Source organism: Rhinolophus hipposideros, assembly GCF_964194185.1.
Source record: "Rhinolophus hipposideros genome assembly, chromosome: 14".
Classification (NCBI taxonomy): domain Eukaryota; kingdom Metazoa; phylum Chordata; class Mammalia; order Chiroptera; family Rhinolophidae; genus Rhinolophus; species Rhinolophus hipposideros.
Genome location: NC_138060.1, coordinates 28720413 through 28742017, shown reverse-complemented (window position 1 = coordinate 28742017; position 21605 = coordinate 28720413). Strand labels below are relative to the sequence as shown.

At 44.4% G+C, this 21605-nt stretch overlaps 1 protein-coding gene across 11 annotated transcripts in view; it reads left to right on the top strand.

Moving 5' to 3' along the window:
• The window catches only part of ZBTB38 (zinc finger and BTB domain containing 38), a 108982-nt gene that overhangs the window by 63924 nt on the left and 23453 nt on the right, over positions 1-21605 (top strand). For 4 of the 11 annotated variants that reach the window (XM_081072056.1, XM_081072055.1, XM_081072052.1 and 1 more), the window contains one exon: positions 4671-4775. The gene's annotated coding sequence lies outside the window, so the exon portion shown is untranslated. Of the gene's footprint in view, positions 1-2857; positions 3208-3308; positions 3887-4670; positions 4776-10573; positions 10689-21605 lie in introns of those variants that run through there. The other 7 variants (XM_081072059.1, XM_081072062.1, XM_081072061.1 and 4 more) reach the window with 5 other exon arrangements.

Sequence of the window (21605 nt, the reverse complement as noted above, 5' to 3'; positions counted from 1 at the left end):
CCTATTCACATTACTTCCTGCCTGGCTCCCATGAGCTTTGGAAGTTGACACCCTTGTTCTAAACACTGCCTCTTCAGGGGCTTTAGTAGACTTCGCAACACAACATCACAAGAGGCCTTTCAGGAATGTGGTGGAGATTAGGAAAAACGATTTGGACAGAGACTTTCTTAAAATGCTTGAAAGGAAAGAGATAAGCAACCACATGAGGGGAGACCAAGTGATAGAATTTGGTGAGTGCCCATGATGAGGGAAAGAGAGAAGAAAAGTAAAACAATAAATTAAATCCAACAGTGCTTTGCAAATATGGGAGGCAGTGAGTTATAGATTCCTAACTCATGGTGGGAAACAGAAGTAGCAAGTGGGTTTAATAGAGATGACTCATGTCTTTTTATATATTATGATAATATTGAAACTTTGAAAAAAAAGAAAGAGAAGAGGGGTAGTAAATGTTAAATCGGCCAATAGTCCTAAATCAGAACGTGCAAGCAGGTGCTTGTAGCATAATGGAAATTGTGAGATTAAAAGAAATTAGGTAGAAAAATGAGAAATGCCTCCTAAATAGGCCACTAGAAAACGATCAGGAGCCACGCTGTGGAGCTGTTGAAGAACTGGTAGAAATTTAAGAAGAGAGGAAAGAATCTTGAAAGTCTTAGGATTTTTTATTTTTTGTCATCAGCAAATGTGTTAAAATGAAAAGCATTACAAAGACATAGAAAAATAAATCACATTTAATTGTTTTGAAAAGAATAAACCTTTCCAGAAAAGAATAAACCTTTCCAGAAAAGAATAAAATTATGACAAGTTGGGATGTTCCTGGAAATTTCCAGATAGTTCCCCATAGTCAGAAGAATGATTAAGAGAGAGAATCTGCAACTGGTTATGAGGAAGCGTGGAAAATTTTGAAGGACAGGCTGATTATGTAAGTTTTAGGCTGTGGTGTTTAAAACTGTTGCCACGATATTTTAGTTATTAATAACAATTTGGGGAAATCTACTCGCTCTGGAGAAACATTTAGCTCTAATGAGAAAGAAATGCCACTGTTTGTAAATTCCCAAGTGGATGTAAGGAGCCATTCATTTGCTAAGCCTCTTAGGAAAGAAAGCCAGAGCCGATTTCACCCTTAACAAGCTGTTGACAGCGTCTGATCAAGGTACCACCTTGGAACATGTTAGCAGTACAGAAAGTGGACTGTGGAATCAGAACTGTGTTTAAATCCCTTTATGTCACCCATCATGTGACTCTGGCAGCTAACTCCTGGAAAATTTCTGGGGTATAAATGTTGCTTTACACAAGTAGCTATGATTCTTATGGCTTGGACTGTAGGAACTTAGAGCTCTGAATACTGGACTTCCTGCACTAATAGCCACAAATGCTTACACTTACAGAGCACTTACTATGTGCGGGCACTACTATTGTAGATATTTCATATGTTATTATCCCATTTAATTATCAAAAAGCCCTACAAGGTAAGCATAATATTAAAATTAGCCCCATTTTACAGACAAGGAAGCCAAGGCACAGGGAAGTTGGTAATTTGCCTAAAGTTACATAGTGAGTGACCTTGTAAGTGAGAAAGCTGGGCTTTAACCCCACACAGACAGAATCCAAAGGCCAAATCTGCTCTACCACTTCCCACTTCCAATCTCAAGGAAGTACAGAGAGCAATGTCAATGGTTTCTAATTTGTGTGTCTGAGTTTTGTTGGAGGTCCGAATGATTTTCAGTTTCCAAAAGCCTCAATGGAAGCACGCAAATTTACAATGAGACTACAAGTTTCTTTAGGTTGGAATCCACGATTAACAACGGGTTAGCTCAGGCTTTGTAGAAGCCCTAATTGACGGTTGGTTACGTACAGAAAAACATTGCAGGGTCGTTTTTTTAAGTGGGAAGATGAATCATTAGTTAATAAATGCAATTTAGTGGGATAGATCTTTCTAACCATGTGGCCTAGAGAGAGAGAGAGAGAGAGAGAGAGAGAGAGAGAGAGAGAGAGAGAGAGAGAGAATAAAAGGTGCTTGGCTTTGAGGATGTTGGGCACTGCTTGTGTACAAGTGTATGCATGTTGCCCAACCTGCCGGTCTTCAGAACACTACTTTTGTTTTTAATTGCATGATCCTTTCATTTGACTTTAAGTCCATATACTTTCCCTTATTTAAAATAAAAAAAAGAAGTTTTACAGGATTTTGTATTTAATATTGGAATCTACTTTATTCATCAAAATGATCATATTCCTAAAAACACGGTGAGGAACTGGGATGCAGAAGTATAAACACGGTACTCCAAGCCAAAAACAGGATGTAAGTCGAGCAAAGAATTCTATCCTTTCAAGCCTTCATCTGGGAGTGAATCCTTTCTAAAGAAAAATTTTAAATAAGACTCATACTACCAAAACACAGGATGGTTTTTTAAAAACGAGCAAACAAAACCTGTACATTAGTGCACTAAGCTGTTAGCTTTACAACGCGAGTTTATTTACTGTGGCAGGCCTCTGTAAATACATATTCAAGGAGCGGTCCCTGGGTCTTGGAAGAAAGATCCTAATAAGCAGTCAGTGCCCTTTATTAAAGGAAGACGACTGAGTCTTTTGCGTGAAATATCTTTTATATCACGTGGGGGAAATCAATCTAGGCCTCTCCTGACAGCCATGGGAAAGCGCAGGTGACACCCTATTCCAGCGAATTTGTTTCAATTAAAACTGCACTTGACTTTCTCTGAATCCCGCCTCTCCCAAATGTGCAGCGTTTGGACGCTGTCTGGGATCTGGGTCCGGAACCCTGGGACCGTCCTGCAGACCCAGGCCTTGTTCTGATAATGACCGTAGACACCTCAGTGGGTTGTTCTTCCGCAGGTTCTGAATTGTATTTTCCCGGGAGAAGGTGGAGGCGCAGGCCGCTGCCCGCTTGGTGGGGTCTGGAGCCTCGCGGGGCCGTCGTGGGGCCGCTCGGGTCCCGCCGCGGCCCTCCCGAGGCCTTCTTCTCCGCACAGCAGGACCCCGAGCGCCCCGGCCCGCGGGCGGAGGGTCGCGCCGACCTCCTCCCGGACGGGCCGCGTCCCGTGCCCCGCGCCGGGGGCGGGCCGGGCTGGCAGAGCCCAGCCGCCGGCGTCCATTTTCTGGGCGGTGCTGTGTGGCGCGGCGGCGGGCCTGGCGGGTCCGGAAGCGCCATGGACCCCCGGGGGACAGGCGCTCGCAGCGCAGGAGTCGAGCCCCGTAAGTGCCAGGCGGAGGGTCTGCGTGCGCTGGTGGGTGGGGGGAGCACGGCCTGTGGGCGCGGGGCGCGGGGCCGAGCAGCCTGCCCCTCCTCTCCCCAGGAGGGAGCCTGGAAACCTGGCTTGGAAGCACCGGCGCAGGGCGGTGAGCTCCGCCAGCCCTGCAGGACGAGCTGCTGCAGGGACCCAGCGCCCGCAGGTGCCCGGGCTCCGGGGCCTGCGCGGAGGGGGAGGGGGCCCAACTGCAGAGTCGGGGCAGGTTGCGCCGCATCTAGTGACCCAGCTGCGCAGCTGTGCTGGAGGGCGGGGGGCCGGGGGACAAATGCGCACCCAAGGGACGTTACGGGCCGGGGTCCAGCGGGCCCCGGAACTGCCCCGACAGCCGCACCTCCCCTCCCCGCGACTGTGACTCGGACCCCAGGCCTGACCCTACGGGAACCTAACGATTTCCCTGGTTCAGCACCAAGCCCCTGGGATTGAATGGAACATGCAAAGTCAGGGTCCTGCCCCCAGGGGGTCGCAGTCTCAGCCTCCTACTTTTGCAGTACAGTTAGGTAGGTGTGCTCAGTTGGTACAACACAGCCGCCCGCTGCTAGGCACTTCTTTGCAGGGTATATAATAAATCACCTTAGATTTTAGTCCGTCCGCGGTTCCACTTGATAACTCCTGCTCTGCTATAGGTAAGTGACTAATTTCATTCTGGACTTGGGCCCTAATTGAACATACCTTTTAAGGATCCGTTATAGATGATATGCGTTATTGTGCCTTATACATATTTTAACGGTTAAAGACTTCCCTCCTAATTATGAAGCTCAACTATTTGGTCAGGTTCTCGTGGTTAAAAAGCATGGGAGGACTTAGTACGAGGTTTCAGAGAAAATTCTACGGAGGTACTATATCTAAGTATGGTGTTTTTCCAGCAAGAGTGGGGACCAATTAGAAGATTGTGAAATCAGTTACTAATGGAATTCTTTAAAAGGCATAGAATAATGCAGTGTAGAAAAGAATCAAATAGAATAGAAAATATCAGAATGCATTGCACATGGTAAGAGTAAACATTGTTTTGAGACTTTGGGGTTCATTTATATAATGTAACTTTTAAAAACCGTGGGTCATTGTCAAAGAAGTTTGTAAAACCCTGACTTATAGGTTAATAACCCAGGCTTTGGAATCAATTGAACCTGGGTTTAAGTCCCAGGTCTAACATAACCTAGCTGTGTGACCTTGAGAAGATTCCGTGACCTCTCAGAGCCTCTTTTTGTGTAGCTGTAAAATGGGGGAATATCTCCTACATTTGAGGCGTATTATGAAGACTGTCTGAGGTCATATGTCAATCACTTTACTCAGTGCTTGACTTATAGTAGGTGTTCAAAACACAGGCTAATTATAATTACTATTGTGGCTGACGCATCAAATCCTGGCAGCTAGTCTTGAGACATTGCACTTTTTCTTTTCTTTTTTTAGATCTTGATGTGGAGGAAATGGAGGACTCAGAACCAAGGATTTCCAAGTGATTTCTTCCCAAGCACGAGAAACTAATTTTGTCAAGGCTGGTCCGTTCTACCTGAGGTAACTGAATTTGCAGGTCTCCGTAGTCGACATGAAATAGGAAATGGTTTTTTTTGAGGGAGTGAAGGCCTCCCAAGGGGCATATGATTTGTGCTAGCATTTTACCAGGTTTGGGAATTACAAGGAGACAATATTTAAGCGAACGGTTACTAAGGAGATTTGGCATGTGAGGCCTCCATAATGAAGGGGGAACTAAAGTGAGCAGGGCCTCCAGGACAACTGTTTTCTCGTTCCAGTTCTGCCAGTGACTGTCTTGGGAACTTCAGTAAATCTCTTTATAGATCGCTAGCTTGTCTAAGCTGGAAGGACCAACAGATAATCACTGAGGCCCAGAGAATTTAAATGTGTGACCCAGTGGGCTGGGGGAGAGGCAGGCCTGGAACCTGATCTCATTTGCTCAGTCATGCAGCCAGCCTCAGGGCTTGCTGTGGGGTGAGCACTGTGCTAGGCATTCAGGATAGACGGGTGAAGAGCCCACCCCCCACGACACTTGCACTTTGTGCAGGCAAGTGCTGACAGCCCAGCCCACTAAACACTACCTTTGAGGTACATGCAAAGCCCCAGATAATGACAGTAACAACTACCATTTATCAAGCACTTGTGTGTGTATATGTGTGTGTGTGTAAGGCAGTGTGTTAAGGGTTAAGTGTTGTATTTTTATTTATTCCTCAATACTTCTGCAAGATGAGGAAGAATAGATGTAAAGGATTGAAGTGTGAAAATACACAGGCAGGTCATGGAGGTCTTTGCATCTCATGCTGCGGTTATGGTGCACATTCTGTATGCAAAACACAGTGCTAGGACCACAGGGCTCAAGGTAAAGTGCTCGCCCTGGAGGGGCTTGCAACCTAAACTTCGAAGAAGTGAAGAAGAGAAGCGTAGTCTAATAGGCAGTGCCTGACAGTCATCCCTCCTTCACCTGCTTCTCCAGCATTGAGATGGGATCTGTCACAGGAGGAGTTGACATATCACAGTTCTTGCCCTTCGATGCAATTTTTTAACATTTTTCAAATTTAACATATCCTTCCATCCATCTATGGAAACTTTACAAACAATAGGAAGGTCTTCTCTAAATTCATTTGTTTATGTGTTCATTCAATAAATATTCATCGAGCTCCTACAAGGCACTTGGGTATTCAAGACCAAACAGTGCTGTGCTTTTTCCATCATGATGTTAGGCATATTCAGTCTCTTAGCAAGGAATTATTGTTCACCTGTTAGAGATTTTTCTGTTGTTAACATGCTAGAATATCAGCTCCAACCCATAAATAGGATTCCAAGTGGGTATGTAGGAAAATCTTTTTTTAAATCTTCAGAAAGGAATTTCTTACCCCCCTTTTAAATTTTGCTTTTGCTGTTACTGTCATCTGCCAACAGAGGCCTTTTATTGGTATACACTTAACCTATAGACAGAGAAAAAAAAAAAACCAGTTTGGCAAGTGGCCTTTCTTTGACTCAAAATGTTCTGTCCTCTTTGCTGGAGGCCACACAGGACTATGAGTGTTCAGAAGTAAAGCAATTTAAGAGCTACTGTAATTTTACAAGGTACAAAGTTAGAGATAGTGCCAATAATTACATGAAGCAACGGTAATCAGATTGTAAGTCTTGAATGCTATTTGTAATAAACTTAAGCTCCAAACAGAACAAGTGAGATGCTGAATGTAAATAGACTTTGTAAACTTTTAGAAGTCCTATTAATGTTATACAGCAAATATTTATTGAGTGTCTACTATGAATGTGACACTGTGCAGGAGAATGGAGGAGTGCTCAGCAAAAAGATGTGGTTCTTTCCCTCTCAGACCCTGTTTTGTAGGTGAGGAAATAAAATATGCAAAAATAACTGTGTGGTAAATGCCAAAAAAAGATATTTTGGCAATTTGAGGAAGAAGAGGTCCCTTTTCCCTCTAGGGACTCTTTCTTGAGGAAAGCATTTAAGCAAGTCCTTGAAGGATGTGGAGTTTCCACCAAAGAGAAGAGAAGGAGGCTTTTAAGATAGAAGGGAGAGCAGGAGAACAGGAGAGCATGGAGAACAGGAAAGCAGGGAAAGGTAGTGGGCCCAGTTGAGTTAGAACTGGTCTGTATAGGCATCAAGTGGGAAAGAAAGCTGGAGAACATTTGGTGCCGAATAATCGTGGTCTTGAATGCCACACTGGGACATATGAATGTATTAACCAATAGGAGTCATTGGAGATCTTTGAACAGGGAAGTGTCATGGCTGTGCGTCATGGGGAGATCGGGAGGAAAAGCAGGGCAGAAACCAGAGACAGGGAGACTAGTTAGAAGGCTCCCACAGTTCACCAAGGAAAAGGGTCAGGTGGAAGGCCTAAAAGGGGAGATAGCAGTGAAATGGGAAAGGAATAGATGCAAAGGAAAGAAATGACACCATCTGACATCTCAGTAGAGAAGAAACAGCTGAGCCTGGTACCCATTCAGGAAACGTGGAAGGAGATGAGGAGCTGCATTTAAGAGATGCCGAGTTTGAAGTGTTGAAGTATGATGTCTACCAGACAGATTGGGACTTTGTGCTCCAGAGGAAGGCCAGGACTAGTTTGGGAATCATTGGGATATAAATACGTCAAGAGGTGGGAGAAGAGATTTTCCAGAGAGAGACTATAGGGAGGCAGAGGTTGAGGACAGAGCTTTATGAGAAATGAAAGAAAGACCTAGAGAGGATCTAGAGAGAAGTCTGGCAAGAGAGCAAGGGAGCACCACAAGAGAACATGAATCCAGAAGCCAGCAGAAGTGGGTTTCCCAATGGAGCGAACCTGGCATGGCAGATGTTGGAGGGGCCGAGTGGAGGGTGCAAGATGGCCATTGGATTGACAATTGCTAGATCACACATTTGTTGGTGTTTTCTTTTGTAAGGTAATGTAACTTGCAGAATGAATATTAAGATGTTTCATTTGCAAAACTTTGTAGCTTGCGTGAATCAAGTATCAGTGTTAAATTTGACTGTAGCGAGCCTCAAAATACACTTCTGATTACTAAAATTCAGGCTGTTAAATGTGGTTTTGATAGTAGGGATACATTTTATTCTGTTGTCATCAGATAGACCAAAGACTTTTGATTCAGTGAGTTCTTTGAAAACTACATTTCTGTTGATGTAAAAGGTTTCTAAAAGTCATTTAATTCTTTTGCCTTTTTACCTTATGGCTGTCTTATGACGTGAGTGTGTGTGTATGTGTGTTTCACGGGCATATGAGCTTAATACAATGGAATGAAAAGACTGGGGTTAGATAAATCTAGTTTCACAACCGCACTGGGCCATTTTCCAGGCTTGTGACTTCAGAAAAGTTACTTTCTGTCTAAGCCTAACTTTTTCCATCCATAACTCAAATAGGATTATTTTGAAGATTGAGTAATAATGTATAATTTGGTCAGGATCTATACCATAGTAGGCAATTAATAAAGGCTGATTCCCTTCCCCTTACAACCTTGTATAGATAAGAACATTTCTATGTAAAGTACATCTATACACAAAGCCTTGTCTTTACGGCTCATTTTAAATGCCTTAATTTTATCCTGGAAAGAGCATACCTTCCACTATAGCTAATCTATGCTGTTATAGTCAAGTGACATTACAGTTTAATATGGCTAAGAATCGACCTGGGGAACTGAACTAAAATGGAGGTTCCCAAGCTCCTGGCACACAGATTCTAATCCAGGGGATTTGGGGTGGGGCCCTGGTAATCTTCATTTCAAATAGTCACTGCTGTCATCAAGACTAGCCGATGCCAGTTGCTAGGAAGGGATAAACTTGAGGCTTGACATGCTGACTTCAAATCCAATTTCTGTTAAGACATGTCTATGCTCAAAAGTTTTATATTTATATCATTAATGTTGACGGCTTATATTTGTGATAAGATAAAAACAAACGGATCCCCGCTAATCAAGGAATGGTGGTATTATTACACCCACCATCGCTGTCTGTTGTGTATCCATAGCGGTTCTGGGCGGCACACAACTTCCAAATCAGCTTCTTTTCCTGTTGTATAAGTGCCCAGGGTTTGCAGAACCAATGTAACTTTGAATGGTGTTACCTTTAATATATTTAATGGCAGCAGCATTGCACAGTCATGCCATTAAAACTATTTTAATGCATATATCCATCTGACTCTGGGTCTTCTGGTCCATAAACATCTGTCATATTACATTTCCCTCATTCTCCACATCGTGGAATCATAATTTTGAGGCTAGTTCATATTGTTTATCACAGCCTCATTTTATAGGAAAATAATAATTTATCCTGTTTTTCCTCCTAGTCCTAGCTCTCTGCTTATTCACAAGAAAGGACTGAGACATACATACATGTTTGGTGTTTAAACTGTGTATGGAGGATATGAAACATACTTACTTGTGTATATTGATCTGTGCTTTATGCTCCTTGTACATAATTTAAAAATCAAATGACTTAACAGGAGTATGTTTATTAAAACTACTGAATTATTTTCTGTTGTCGTCATTCCATTGATAGTTTGCTGCTCTTGTAAGAGGATGCCGATAGCCTGGAGCTTTTTCTAGAAATGGGGTTTCTCTGTCTATACCCATAGCCCCAACAGAAGACAGAACCGGCTTTCATGCAGTCAGTTCTACACCTCATGTGCATTATCTCAGTCATCTTGTTAGAAGCTCATAAAAACCTAGTGTGGTGGCAGTTGAGGCAAAGAGTCCCAGTAATGTGGCCAGTGTTGCAAAGGTGAGGTTTTTCACACCCTGGGGTCTTATCTGACTCCAAAGTCCTGCCTCTTTTCTCCTCACCCATGTTGTGTTCCCTGCCACGTACTGAGTATGCACTAGATCATTGTTCTTGGTTGTAGCTTGGAGACTTAGAGACACTTGTGCTTGGTGTTATTGTAACCTCAGAAGTTTTGACAAGAAGCAAGTAGAGCAGAGGTAATGTGCAAACTTGAATCTGTTCAATAAATATCAACTCTGTGTGCCAGGGACCAGAGCGGGACCCCATAGGGCCTCCTTATCTCCCTCACCTGCCGTTATCTACCATCTATGTGCTGCTGCAAGCTTTCTTTTAGAGTTAAAACACCAATGGATTTCTGCACTGATAAGATCATTTTATGTCTCACCAGAGCTGTCACTCTCCCTGTGCCTGGCTAAATGGTCCCAGAGTGGCCCGTTGAAAGTTTAAAAGAGTTCCTTGGGGAATTGTCCAGAGGTGCTCAGGAAGTGTTTGTTGATTACCCTCAGAGGTCCTGAGGAATTCTACAGGGGTGAGGGAAAAAGAACAGAGACCAGAGGGAAAGAACAGAGGAAGGTAAAAAGACCTCCATGTGAGAGAGCAGACGGAAGGCCTGGCACTTGTTCCCTTGCCCCACTCTGTAACCTTGGGAAAGAAAATCAAGTAACTTTGCTGGCTCGGTTTCTTCACCTATAACCAGAGTTTTGGCTCAGTGACCGCTAAGGTTCCTTCCATCTTTAAGGGGCAATAATTCTGTTTCCTCTGCAGCAGAAAAGCAGAGGTGCTGTGACCAGCAGATGGTAAACTCCTTGCCTGAGGTCTTCCAGTGGCCCTGATTTCAAAGCTCCCTCTTGCTGTCTGATACGCTCGTACTAGCCAGACTTTGGGTGCTGCCTTTACCCCAGACGCTTTTAAGGAAAGTGCCTGAATTCAAGGGTGGGAGGGATTGTCTGCTTTGGAGGACAGGAAGATTCTTACAGAAAGATTGAAACAGGCTAGGAGTCTGTCAAAAGTGACAGAGTGGGAGGTAGGGAATCGTGATTTTCAGGTTTTATGGCTAGAAAGAACCTTAGAAATAAACTAGCCCAACTTTTTCACATTCCAGATCGGGAAACGGGAGTCCTACAAAGTCACAAGACTTGCTCAAGGTCACACAGTGGCAAATTGGGAACAGAACCCAGTGTCCTCTGCCCAGTCGGGTACACTCTCTGCAGAAACTGGTAGGTCATGTCCCAAGGCAGGTTGTCGGGAAAGCAGGCGATGGCAGTCTGTAACTAAAGATTTAAAAGGGGCTGGAGACAGCGAACCATAATATCTGCTGGGCTTCTAGCAGACACACAGTAGGACACCATGACTCAAACTTCTGTTCCTGTTGAAGCGCTTGGATTCTTGCCAATTAAGGTAGTCAAGAAAATGTCTTTTTAACCTGAGAGAGGCATGCCTAAATGGCTGTTTCATTGTTTGGTGTTGTTTTTTTTTTTGAAAGCATTTTTCTTCTCTAAATGAAAATTGCTAAGCTATAGAATAATTTAATTTTGAGAGGAAGTAAACGTTTTCTCAGGGAGTATGTGCGCACCCCATTTTGCTGGCTACTGCTAACAGTGTGCTCATCCCAGGGTGCATTCTGGGAATGAGAAATCCAGTGGCTGTTTAAGTCCGAGAGGGGCATCTGGGGGTTATTTCAACAACCCATGAAGGCAGGCTTTGTGCAAGGTGAGATGGATATGAGCTGTCACTTCCTGCTTTGTGAGTTAAATAGTGTTTCTAGGCCCTGTTTTGTTTGTGTTCTTCTTCCTGTTCATGTGTTAGAACAACTTCTGTTTTTTTGTAGAATTGATTACATTAGATAATAAGACCACCAATTCAAGTAAAAACAGAAGCAAAAGTATTATCTTACCAGGCATGAGAGACTCATGTTCAAATCACAGACTCCCCAAACTTGAGTGCATTTTTATGTAAGTATGGAAGTTTCTGATCAGCTCTAATATAATAGAATGTTGATTTGCTCCTAGACCAGCGTGAGGATTTCCTTTTTTAAAAACCTGCTCAGCATTCTGGTCTGCCCCTGCTTCTACCTGTTTGTTCTGGTCTTATCCCTGACACGAACTCAAAGAGCAAGGTTTCTCAAGGTCTCCGTGCCGTCTCTGATGCTCATCTCTGGAAACACTTCAGTCTTAGCCTGCTGCTGGGAGCCTGTTGTGGAACCACGCTCTCTGTTGTGTGTTCTGCCCTTTCCTGGGACCACTGCAGGTTCTATAGTTGCTTTCACGGGAGAGGAAGGGAGGACCACTTTGAGGAAGCGGACGGTACTGGGAAAGACGGAAAAAGCAATGACGTGGCAGTGAAATGAAGCCCCAAATGGGGTTTTACTCAGATGTTAGAGAACTGGCCTACCCCAACTGCTGCGCAAAATAGGGTTACAAAAACAAACAAACCTGACCTTTCAAAATTTTCCCGTCAAGGTCTAGCAATTCTGGAGTTTCTTTAGCCACTATACACTGTAGGTTGACTTTTTGCACAGAAGCACTGTAAGTTACCCAGGAGAACATTTTTTTTTTTACCTAAATGAATATACACTACAAAGTGAGTTTATTACCCAGTTTTGTGGTATATTTGATAGTCCTAATATTTGCTTTTGATTCTGACATTTTCAGAAAAATCAGTCAAGAGCGTTTTGCCGCGTCTGAATGATCTATTTTAAGACTTTCTTTTCTATGTAATGATACAAGTTTCTGATAAGGTAATTTGCGTTTCTCTCTATTTTAGGAAATACTTCTTGAGGGTATTTTTTCTTTTATGATTAAATGGGAGTCTAATCTCCAATCCTAGCAGCTACCTTACATTAAAAATGACCCATTTTCCACCCATGAGGTTCCCTTCGCAGGATAAATAAAAGTGGGGTGATTAGTCATTGTGGCGTTCAGCAAACAAATACTTTGGAGGCCATGATTTATGTTACTGGTGGGGGGTGGGGGGGGAAGGTTATATCTGTCTTTAGATAATTACTCTTGTGAAAGGTAAGTGCCCTCTATTCCCAGAGGGTCCCTTGAGTGCCCTGTTGTTGTGTTCAGGTTTCTAGAACTGGTGGCCATTTTCTGTGACTTTGAATCCCTGTGTGAAACTCCTCCCACTGTGAAGTCTGAGCATTTGTTTTCTAAAATGAAAGCACAAGCAGAAACTGGAGCTGTTCTAAAGAACAGCCTGTTCTTTAGATTTTTTTTTTTTTTTTTTTTTTTAGATTGGTATATTTAAAGCGTAATTTTTCTAAACAGCCTGTTGTGGGCTTTTCTCTGCAGTGGGTTTGGGTTTGTTTGGAGAATTTTACATTTTTTAATGCAGACAACTTCTTGTGTAAGTGCTCCCTGTTCCTCCCGCCCCCAGATAATTTCACTCTAAAACAGGTGAACAGGGAAACTGTTTGCATACCCAACTAGGGCCAGAAACCTTCATTCGGTTTTAATTACATTTGTTTGGGGGGTAAAGTTGGCAAGAGCTAACTAGCACCTTGCTCCTTTAATATATTTCCCTTCCCCGGCGCAACAATTTTCCCAGTCGATTTCTTTTGTCTAAATCATCATGCATCCATTTGTGAGATCAGCCACAGTCTGTGTAGCATTTCTGTGGTAGAAAAGCTCTGTGCTTCTAATAGTACCTCAGACCTACCGACGGGCTGCTTGACAGCTCTGCCAGTCACCTGCATCTCCTGAACCCGAGGAAGAGGTGACTGTTTCACATTCCTGTGCCCTCAGAGAGCTGTGCTGCCTGCCACGCCTGGCCTCCCTCCAGAGACTGCAGCATTGCCAGCGGCAGCTTCAAACTGGGCAAATGGGAGGTGGGAGAGACATGGTGGGAAAGCAGGGGAGAAGGAATGGGGTAGTCAAAGGCATGTGCAAGGAGCGTAGGTTCATAAAAATTATATTTGTACCTTTTGTGTCTGAAACCACTGCAAGTGGGGGGCTATCTACTGGCGGTGGGTGGAGGCGTGGCAGAACAGGACAAGAGCATGAGTGGCTTTTCTCCAGGATGTCCCCCCCAGCACAAGAGCTGTCCAGACCTAAGGGATCAGCTCTGCACACCCCCCCAGCCTCCATCCTGCCCATCTCTAGCAGCATTTGCTTCCTTGGATTGACCACCATTGTTTCATCCTCGATTCCCTAAGGAGACTTGTGATCTTGGTAGGTGTGCTTTATTGTGTTGGCCCCATTGTTTGAAGCCCCGACTGCCAGGTAGTCCATGCTCCATTTCTGTGATCTAGTTCTAAGAATTGTGGGACACAGTGACGGGGCATGATACCAGTTCAGGAGACTCTGACCCAGCAAGCAACTCCCGATAAAGGTCTATGCATTGTCAGCAGTTACTGCTTTGCCCATTGCACCTGCTAATGATGAAGATGGGACCCTCTTAAAAAGAAGAGCTGGGTGCCTCTGAGAGTGTGAATCTGATTTTTTGGAGTGCTGACAAGGAGATGAGTGTCCCTTCTCAAAGCTTGAGCTGACCCTATAATTAAAGTGACTTTTGAAGCAAAGTGAGGAGTTTTGATATTTGCCACTCTGCCCCCTAGGATTCATATATTAAGAAATGTTCCCCCATGGAAATGAACAAACTGGAGGGATTCTGAAGAAATACAATGTGACCCAGATATATTCCATGGTGAAGGTGTCTCGCCACCTATCCTTCATTAAGGTGGAATACTTCGGTGGTTTTGAAAGCTTGACTACTAATATGTCACCTTTTAAATTTTAGGAGGACAGTGAATCACTGTAGAGAGATTGAAATGTTACAGGCAGAACAAAACTTATAAGTGATGCATATTTATTTTATTATAGATTAGATACATCCAGGGGCAGAAAGGTAATATGAATATTCAGTGTGGGCTGGGTATAAGAAGAGAGTGGTTAGATTGTGGCAAACTGGAGGGCATGAAAAAAAGTTTTAAAGACTGTGTAGCTAAATGAAACAGGCGGGCAGGTTGAGTTCAGCCTGTGGACTGCTTGCGTGACAGTTACGGAGTGGTCGCTTCTGAATTGATCCGCCATTCTGAATTTCCTCGGTGACAGACTGCTCAGTCTTTTCCTGGAGAGCGTTGGGCTTGAAGCTCTCCCAAGACCCAGCCCTAGGAAAAGTCGTAGTCGTTGAGCCTCCTCCACGTCACAGCAAATAAAGGCGGCTCTTTGGATACAGACTACGTCCATGTCATACAGGCAAAGGGGTTTGTCAGGGTCAGCAGCAGAACACAGCTATGTCCAAGGATCTCTGCACAGGCATCGGACAGTCTTGTGTAAGCGGCCCAGCGCTCAGTGTGCCCATCTCAGGATGGACCAGAAGAATCCACCAAAGGAAGCCCTCTTTATCCAGACATGTCACTCCCCAGGCAGCTGCATGGAGCCAAGGCCACACAGGCTAACCTGGGTGGTATCAGGCCAAGGAATGACACCAGAGGACAGCAGGCATATTTTGACCTACCTGGTCTGTGGTATTGACCATCTCAGGCCAAAGATGCCTTCTGAAACGTCACACACTCAGCCACTTCCTGACCAGTCCTAGACTGGGATGGTGTGAGAATTGTCCCCTCTCTCTGTTGACACTTGATTGAGCAGCACAGCCTGGAATTTTTAAATGCCTTCTTTTAAAAAAAAAAAAAAACATCTCTTAACTACCATTTCCTCCCCTCTTTTGGTGCTGAGTCATAATGTCTGTAGAGCACTTAACACGGGGCTTGGTGTGTACCAAGTGCTCAGTGTCTATTAGCTTTTGCTGTCATTGGTCTCATTATCCTCACCACTAGAACTATTATCATTTCACCAGCCGGTAACAAAACTTAGTTTCCTAAACCTGAAACTCTGTGTACCTCAGCCATCTCCATCCTGACATAAATGAAGATGGACCGCACATACATGACCCACTGTGTCAGAAAAATGCACTCCACAAGGTCCCCAGCTGACTCGTGCGCCTTCAGGTTTGGGGAGCACTACTCCAGGTGCTGTGGCGAAGCAGAGAGACAGACTTGGGTAGACATTGATCCTTGCCATTTGTTAGCTACAAGGTGCTTTGGGACAATCGTAGACGGTGGGGGCTGGAGGTGTGCCTTTTATCTGATACTGTGGGGACGTACGATGAAATCACTAGGAATCTGATTCTGAAGACTATTGTCTCCTGCCTGTCACTTTAACCTCAACAAAACACCTGGTTCCTTTCCACCCTCCCCACCACCCACTGACCTGGCCATGCAAACCTTGTTGCCAAGAAGGGAAATTGCTGTGTTAAAGGACAGAAAACCTTTGTACATCTGGGGACTGACACAAATGATTATAATGTAGGACGTTAATGGTGGCCTGTGTCTCAATGTAAAAGTCAGAGGCAGTCTATCCTAGACTAATAGGCAGTCTAGTCTAATCTTAGTGAAGACTTAGGGCCCTGGTAGGCAGTGAGAAGGGAGGAGTAACTGAACCTTCTTTAATGTTGGTGACCGAGAATGTTGCCTGCTCTTAAAGAACCATTTTGAAAGATAGAAATAACCAATCCCATGCTGCCATGGTGACTTGTTATCGGGACTGGAAGCTCCTAGAAATGGCCACAATATCTTAGGGATGAAATTCTAGCTTCATATCAAACTAATTTAGTTGGGAAAGCAGATTAACTAAAAGCATTTTCAGCTCTGCAAAGCTCTTGCTTTGGTCTAGCATTTTGTTAGTTTATGATTGTGGTGATTTTTTTCCATCTGTATAGTACATTCGGTGGCCTGTGCCCTGGACCCTTAGTGGCCTGGGGTTCCTCAGGCAGCACAAGACTTGGAAATGCAGCTGTAGATCTTAGTTTCTGAAATGGCTCTCTCTTCTTCCTCCTCTTCCTGTTAGGAAACTTAGTTTGGAGTTCTGGACCCCAGTCCCTTCTTCCTTTCATCCAGTTGCCATGGTGGGTTGAATGGTGACCCCCAAAAGATACGTCCACACCCCTGAAACTGAATGTGACCTTATTTGAAAAAAGAATCTTTGCAGATGTAAATTAGTTAAGGATCTCGAAATAAGTTCATTCTGGGTGGGCCCTAAAGCCAAAGACAAGTGTCCTTAGAAGAGACACAGGAGAGACATATAAAGAGGAGAAGGCCGTGTGAAGGTGAGGCAGAGAGTGGAGTGATGCAGTCTGGAAGGGGCAAGGCAGGTGTGTCTCCTGGAGCCGTCAGAAGCAGCGCAGCCCTGCCAGCGCTGTGATTTTGGATTTTTGGCCTCCAGAGCTGTGAGAGAATAAATTTCTGTTGTTTTGAGTCACAAAGTCTGTGACAATATGTTATGACAGCCCTAGGAAACTGATACAGTGTCCAAACCTAGCCTTGATTCAGAAGTGCCTGAATCAGTTTCTGGGGTCTCACCCCTAGCTATTCTGATTCAGTCAGTCTGGGGTGGCACCAAGAAACTAGACGTTTAATATGGGCCTTCAGGTGGTTCGGGTACATCCATGCCCCCTCAGTATTGGTTCTGCTGAGGCTCCTTCTTTGACCCTACTTCCTTCTCATCCGCTGTACTTTCCTTAGGTGACATCCGTGCTCATGTTTGTAGCCTCCTCCCATGTAGCAGTGCTCTGCACCTTGGAATCGCTAGCCCCGCTTCCTTTCAGCAGCAAAGTCCGTTTTGGAAGCCTTTTGATTGAGAGCACTGCCCGGGTTTTCCACACGCCCTCAGAGGAAGTGCAGACTTCATAATCCTCCTCTCAAACCAGCTCTTAGATCTGGTTCCCTACCTGTTAATGGCACATCTAGGCGATAGAACTGGTATGTCAGTCTTCATTCTGCCCGCTCTTTCTCCTCGGTAATTTCCAGTTCGTTGATTCTTCCATCCAAATAACTTCAGATTTTTCTCTTCCTTTCATCCCCACCGGTCTCCCACTGCCTTTTCAGATCTCCGCCCCCCCCCCCCCACACACACATCCTTCTCACCAAACTGTTCCCAGTATGACCTGTCTGCAAATTTGTCAGATGACTCCTGCTTAACATCTTTTCAATGACTCATCATTGTCCAGGCTGCACATTAAAATCACCTGGGGAGCTTTTTAAAAAAAATCTCAATACCCAGCGTCCACCCAGAACCAAATACTAGATCAGAGTCTCCAGTTGGAACATGAGTGTTGGTATTTTTTTTCAAGTTCCTGTAGGTGTCTCCAGTCCAGTTAATCCTGGACTGAAGGATAAAATCCAAAGTCATGATGATATTCAAAACTCTTCCCAACCAGGCACCTGCCAATCTCTCCTTCTCCTCGCATCAGGCCCTGCCCACACCCTGTGTAGCAGCCATCCCCAAATCCTTGCCGCCTCTAAATGTGTCATTCTGTTTCATACCTCCTTGCGTTGGCTTAGACGTCTGCCTCGAATAGAATGCTTTTTCCCCTCTTGGATGCAAAAGAAATGCTCCCTATCTTTCTAGACTCGGTTCCATCTCTCTTTCCCTGATTCTCTGTCCCCAAACTCAGGTTAAGCTGCCTCCTCCCACCCGGGTGCTCTCTCTAGAGCAGGGGTGTCCAAACTGCGGCCCTCGGGCCAACTGCAGCCCGCAATCCATTTTTAATTGGCCCGCAGCAAATTCCAAAACTATATTTAGTTTATTTCAATTAACCAGGTGAGGCAATACGTACTTCACCTCGAGTGAGTGGCCCGGCTGTTTGTGTATTTTTCCGCATAGGGCCCTTGGTGAAAAACATTGAAAACGTTTGGACACCCCTGCTCTAGAGCATCGCATCCATTGTGGAGTAGCTGGTAGTCCGCTTGTCTGTCTCCATTGGACTGTGCGCTCCAGAGGTTGCTGAATGAGGGAAGAAATAAAGGCTTAAACAAGGCTAAGGGAATGAAATAGGTTTTCTGCTTCTCTGAATAATTGGACCAATGCTGCCTTATACCTCATCTGACACTTGTTAAGAAAACAAAACGACTTAGTTTTAATGAATGTAATGCAGTTTTAGTAGTATCAGTGGTATGTATGTATGTTTGTATGCATGTGAATAATACCATTAATTGAACACTTGCTAGCTTGGGTCTCTCTAGTCATTGCCTCATTTAACTGTCACAACAATCATCTCAGGTATCATTCCTATTTTACAGAGTGAATTAAACAAAATTCGCTGTGATGAGGTAATGCAGGATGGCAGAACATACGAAGTACCATGCATAGGTAATCACCAGCTCAGCAGCGTGTGAATGGTACATGGACTGATTGGGGAAAATTGGTTTTATTGATAAAACTAAAACGTGTGTTTGAGTAGCAGATACATGTTTGACATGGAATTTGGCATAAAACAAACACAACTGTTAAACCTATCCATCAAAACATGAGATGGTGATTTTATATTCACTAGCATTTAGAATGACATAAACATAATCTTCCTTTTCCGAGGGACAAGATCAGGGTTGAAACGGCATCCTTGCCAATGACAAGCTATCTGGCGTTTGGGATTTGGGCTTCATTTTTCTGAGCCTTAGTGTCTTCATCTTTGACATGGAAATCTTTCATAGCCCACGGGGGGGGGGTGTTGTGAGAAAGAAAAGGAGATGGGGTGTATGAAAGTGATTTGTAAACGACAAAGGGTTAAACAGGAATAAGGTGTGCTTACCTTTGTTCTGTGCTTGGGTCAGAAAGTTGGCCTTTGGGAAGAGCCAGGATGGAGAAGGTGGTGTTCTGCTGGGTAAGTGGATATGAGCACTGGACAATGCAGGCTATCTGAATACCCTGGCGGGGCAGGATACGAGGATGCTGGGATGTGAGCCCCAGAAGAACAAGTGGTATGAGTTACTTAGAGAGGATACAGGAACAGAGAAGAATGGTTAGAAAATTTGAGTCTGCTGTGCTTATTAAAGCAACAGAGCTGAAAGAATATAACTGGTCAGGGTTTAGATTGGTCCTGTAACCATGGACCAGCCCGGGGAGCTCGAACCAGATCTAAGGAACTTAACAACTTGTTCTTTTACTCTTAGGTTATTCCCAATGATTTCATTCTCAGTAGCTCTGAAGTTTTCTGGATCTCAGTGCCAAGAGCTCACTTATCCTGAGGTCTCAGCATCCGGATTCCAAACATATTAATGTATTAACGCGTCCAGAGCTGCTCCTCACAGTGTCACTTCCTGTGAGTGTGGCTTCAACCTCCGTCCTCTTTAAAGATGAAACCAAGGCTTTATCCTTTGTATTCTGATAGGAAAATATTTTCCAAGTTGTCATCAGTATAACAATCTTGATCTTGAAATACGATCTGAGTGGGTATGAAGAATGGTCACTTCTGCCCCTCTCCGGAGGTGAGCATAGGAAACAATTGTGCCTTTTTGTCACAAACACCATCTAAACTTACTTGAAAGTTTTGTGGAGCAGGATCAGCGTAACATGTTTAAGAAATCAGTAGATCCGTTTTAAGATAGAATTGATATTCTAAAATATCCAACAGACTAGAGATAATGGGCCAAATGAACACGATTAATTTAACCAGAATACGTAAGTAAATTTTTGAGTTTCAGTTTAAAAGTTCAGCCTTGGAAGTTTGGAAACCAAAGAGGAAGAAGAAAACAAGGGGCAAAAGGAGCACTCCATGCCAAAAAAAAAAAAAAAAGTCTGTATACTATAAAGAAAATCGATTATTGAGAACTTAAGATTTTCTGTGTACTTGCTGTACTCATATACCCTCATTTGACCCTCCCAGCACCTCATGACGTTTATGTTAGTCACTCCCTTTTAATAAATGAGAGACTGATGCTTAGGGAGGTCACGTACTTTTTAAGTTCATGCTGTTAGTAAGTGGGTCCCAGCACCTGCCATCTGAGGAGTATAGTGTAGTAAGGCATGTGGAACCAGAAGTCTAGAAACGTGTTTTGGTCACACCATGAGATCTTAGGCAAGTCATTCGACTTTTCCATGCTTTAATTTTCTCATAGCTGAAATGAAAGGATTGGAGTAAATCTATCAAGTTCCTTTTGTCTATAAAATTCTATTTACCGGGATATTGCTGAAGGAACTTGAGATTTTTAGTCCAGAAAAGAGATACACAGAGTAAACTTTCAAAGGGCAGTCATGTGGCAAAGGTTACGATTGAGGGCCCTTTGTTTGCTCGGGTGGACTGCTCCTCTAAAGAGGAAATTCCCCGCACTGGGTGGAGCGGTCCCCACCCCTCATCTGAAGAATCTCTAGAATCCATTTGTGGCAAATTGCGAATGAATTAGAGTGCATGCTCCACCAAAAAGCATGCTCTCTCTGCATTTTGTTAGCTAAAGCACCCACTGTCTGTTTATTTTGAAGCAATGCTTACTCATCTGCCCATTTTGAGAAAGATTTGGGGGACTGGATCGCTGGCTACTTGGGACACGAGCATTTCTCTGTGTGGACTCAGCACCATCTTGTGGACACAGCACTATGGACTGAGAATGGGCTGTGGTCATCCAGTGTAAAGGAAACTCAAAGCACAACCTGAGAAAGCTGTTGCCGGGAAAAGGCTCTGTCTAAAGGATCCTATTTTTAAGAGGGGCTGCCTACTCTTAAGAGCTAGGAACTGCCCCGGGGAATTTACTTCTGTGACTCTAACCTTATTATTAAGCCCATGGCACCTGGAAGAGCAGAGTGGGCAGGCTCAGTGACACAGTCAGCCAGACCTTCCCAGAAGATGTGGTACAACAGCTGGGGTTCTGTTTCCTAGGGAGGGCATCAGTACGGAGGCCTCACAGGGAGGGAGCCCCAAACCCCTTCCTCCCGGGCCTCCCTCTCCCTGTATCCTGCCTCCGTCCCCACCTCGTCTGGTCTAGAACACCTCTCAGCCCTGCCTCCTCTCTTGCCTGCTGGAATAGAGTTTCCTCAGCATAACTTGCCTTATTGTGCTCACAGACCACCTTCTCAACCAGGTTGGGATGGAACAGAGCACATAGGGTGTACAATGCTTTCCTTGCCCAGCTCTGTCTCCTAACACTGGTGAAGCTGGTCACCTCTATGTTTGTAGTGTTTCTGTGTGTGAAGAAACCGAGTAATAATCAAACCTGGGGCAGAGATGACAGACAGTCTGAGGACAGCCTTGCCTAGTGCTTTACGCAGGCTGGAAGGAGCAACCTGTGGACCTACAGAAACCACTCGGGGTAGAAGCTCGCGGGCCATTCAAGACTCCTTTCCTGCTTATGCTGCACAGTA